The 3,729-nt window shown below is 49.3% G+C and overlaps 1 pseudogene; it reads left to right on the top strand.

Moving 5' to 3' along the window:
- On the top strand, positions 1-2,148 carry LOC118835623 (annotated as a pseudogene).
- The last annotated feature ends 1,581 nt before the right edge of the window (positions 2,149-3,729 follow it).

The following is a 3,729-nucleotide window of genomic DNA, read 5'->3' as shown; positions in this document are numbered from 1 at the left end:
ATGATGGAAACCTGTCCTCATCACTCCTTGATTCTCTAGAGAGAAATTTCCCCTTCCTGTACATGATACCCCCAGGTGAAGGAGCAAAGGAGGAGCCCAAAGGGAATCCTGCCCAACAAGAATTTGGCTGAATGCAGCCTTCGAAGGAGGTGGCAGATCCCGGTCTTCAGAGGTTTCCAACAGGTATCAGGATCAACAACCATCCCACCATGCCGGACACCCAAGTGCTGGCAGTTCCCACCAACACAGATGTGCAGAGCATCATTGCAGCCCTGACTGCCAAAGGGAAAGCAAGTGGAAGGAGGGGGACCATCGAATTCATGCCTATCAGCAGCAGACAGGCCCCTGCCCATCCTCCTGCTTCCCAGCCCCCAACCAAGAACATGAACTGGCCAAGAGGGCAGAAATGGTAGCAGAGAACATGGCACCAAAACCTGCAACTCGAGATGTGACCCTCACAACACCACTGGGAACCCATTCCAGTCCGGGATGGGAGCTGAAAGTGAGGCAGCAGGCTGCCTTCTTGATGAGAATCTGATCAATATTCAGTGTTCAGAAAGATGAGTTCTCAGAGACAAGATTCCTGCAGCACCAAGCAAGATAGAGAAAAAGAGAACTGATTTCTCGGGCAAAGTCATATTGGGGTGGAAGGACCTCTGGCTGCATTAACCTCCTGGCAGGATTCTGTATCAGAGAAGCCATCTTATTCCTACACAGCCATGATCCAGTCTGCCATCAACAACACTGAACAGAAACTCATGACCTTGAAAGACAGCGATACATGGACTGAGGATCACGTTCCCTATTTGAGTACATTGCCAAACCAGCCTGGTTTGGCAATGTACTCAAATAGGGAACATAAGCCAGGGTCTCCCCCATCATCTGAGCGCTTGGAATCATAATACAAGCAGTCCATCCCTGACCTCCACAGAAACCTGGGCTTCAAAGCTGAGCTCCCCTCGACTGTAAGGCAGAAGATGAAGCCGCTACTCCCAAGGGTCAGCTCGTACCTAGTACCCGTCCAGTTCCTGGTGAAGCAACCTCCGGGAAAGGTGCCATTACCCCAGGCTGCCTCTCTCCTGAGCTCAGAACTTGTCCATCACAGCTAGTGAGTACCCATTGCCCCCAAGATGCTGCTAGCTGATGAGGGACTATCTCCCTTTTCCACTTCTGGATCACTGAAAGAGGAATAAGTCCTCCCTGGGGAAGGGCTATCTCCTTTGTTTCAGGCTCTGTCTGTCAAAGAAGATCTCCAGCTCATGGAAGAGATATCCCAGGTCACTGGAAGAGTGGCCCTCTCCCTTTCTGGTGGTCAAGGAGAAGATACCACACCCTGAGCAGGACCCTTCCCTTCTCTCTGCCTCCAGACCCAAGAAGACTCAGGTCTTCAACAGGCCTCAAGTCCCCACCATGGGTGTCTCTGACATGCTCAAGATTAAGTGGAGGGAAAGCAGGAAGATGACCTGACCCAGAAGTTAACAGCCCCTTATCCGACCTTGCTAATAAGAGCCAGATCCCTGGACCCTCCAGACGAAACACAGATCCCCTCTTCCTCCCAGAGGCATCAGAGCCCACCTCCCAGCTCAGCCACTCTAAGGATGAAGGAGCTCCCTTTAAAACAACATTCAAGGATATGTGAAGCAAGCTATGCATTTCCTCCACGCCAGCAAAGCTCTTCTCCCTATGACCCCAGACCCATGGAGGCTCACAGCCCCAAACAAGGAGACAAGGCTCAATTTCAGCCCAGTGTGTGCTCCCCAGGGATCTTTCTCCCTGCTGCCAGATTCCATAGGACAGCTGGATCTCAGCACGCCCCCACTGAAGAATGCCGCTGTCTTTGAGTCACCCCAGGAGCTTCTTAATGCAGAGTCACTCGACCTGGTCTCTGACCCTTTCAACAGCTCTCCTACCTCAGATCCTGAAGCCCCTCAGCCTGGCCCCCCTCAGATTCATATCTCCAGCTTTTCTGCCAAATGTTCACCGACTGAAGGCCTGGTTCTGGACACAATGAACAACAGACTCAGCAAGATCCTGTTGGACATCAGTTTTCCTGACTTAGAGGAGGATCCCCTGGGCCCTGACAATATTAGTTGGTCTCAGTTTATCCCTGAGTTATGGTACAGCCAGCATTCCCCACTAGTCCACTAGTTCAGGTTTGACAAGTGGCTGGGTATCTAAGGGTTAGACCACTTCACACACTCTGTGTCAGGGCAGCAGGGCTGCCAGTAGTTGGTGAACCTGTCTGCTTCTCTCAGCTGTTTCTCCCAATTAGGTCAAGGCAGCCAGTCACGTTCTAGCTGTCTCCTGATCCGGCTGACTACAACCTGGACTCCTGAGGGCTGGTCACTGTCTATCCTGGGGCTTCCCCTAAGAAAATCTGGTCTCTTTACGTCCATCCCCAGCATGGCCTCCTCACCAGGTGCTAATGGGTGGGACCAGCAGCACAAAGGCTCAAAACCAGAGGAGGCACTCCCAGCCTTATTTAGGCCTAGAAGCTTCTTCATCTTTCCTCTACTCCCCTCTCAGTGGCCCTTCCAGGGATCAGTATGGTGGGGGTTGCCAAGGGGTGGGGAGGATGATGCAGGGGTTTTGTTCATTTCCATGGCTTACTTTTGGTCTTCTCTGGGAGATAAGAGCTTTAGCTTCATGCCTCAAGGATTTCTCTGGGTCAGAAATGCAGTTCTCCATGTTTCTTAACCCACCATGCATTCAGAATAGGAGATCTGTACTCCCCACACTGGACTCCTCCAATAACTTTCCTGCTGAGGATGGGGGTGATCATGAGGTCACCCTTACTTAAGCTGGATCCCCTCCATTTGCACTTCAGCTTTATAACCAACCCCGCCCCTCCACAAGCCAAAGTTTCATCATTTATATTAGGCCAGAGATTTGGGCACACCCAGTTATAACTACCTACTCAATAAAGGCCAGGGAGCAGATGTTGGGTTTTGTGAAGAAGAAAAAAATCCCATGTAGAGTTGGTGAAATGCTAGAAGGCATTTGGATCATGGGGGCAGGGGGCAGGGAGGGAGGAGACAGGTGGTGGGATGGGAGTTTCCTGTGACCATTGAAAAGAGCATAAAGAAAAAGAAAAGATGGAGTTTTCTTCCTGGGTGGCTGAAATCGTCTTACCCAGATGAAAACATGGAAAGCATTCTAAAGAGATAGAAATCACAATCTGGACTAAACTTAGCAGCATGAGACTTTTTACAGTCAAGGGAAAAAGAGCCATCAATTGTCATATGGAGGGCTGGAGGTGGCTCCAGGTATGATGTGTCAGGGCCAAAACACCTCATTCCTTTGCATCATGATTGCTTTCATTTGTTAATGGCATATATTCATTCACTGTGATATTTAGTTATAAAGAAATCAGTAACCAAGATGGGGAAAGGAGATTTCCTTCATTTATTATAAATGTAATATTTTAATAACCAAGGGTTGGATTTGAGCTAATATATGAGAAAGACACTGCCAGTTTCCCTATGAGAAATGAAGTGTATTAATAGACCCCTAAAACTCTGGAAATTGGGAGAACAAGTCAAGAGAATGGATCAGAGCAGAATGATGAACAGCACACAGGACAGCTTGGCCAGATCTGAAAATACGCTGATGTGTGGGATGGCTCATCCTTTTTTCCAACGTCTGTCTTCAATGTGGAACACGTGTTTGGCCAATGTGCTAGGAATCTCATACTCTTCCATCTTTTCTTCCACTTCCATTATGCAGTGA

The sequence above is a fragment of the Trichosurus vulpecula genome, chromosome 2 (assembly GCF_011100635.1).
Source record: "Trichosurus vulpecula isolate mTriVul1 chromosome 2, mTriVul1.pri, whole genome shotgun sequence".
NCBI classification, from domain to species: Eukaryota; Metazoa; Chordata; class Mammalia; order Diprotodontia; family Phalangeridae; genus Trichosurus; species Trichosurus vulpecula.
Note: the sequence above shows the minus strand (reverse complement) of the source record. Positions and strands in the feature narration are given on the sequence as shown.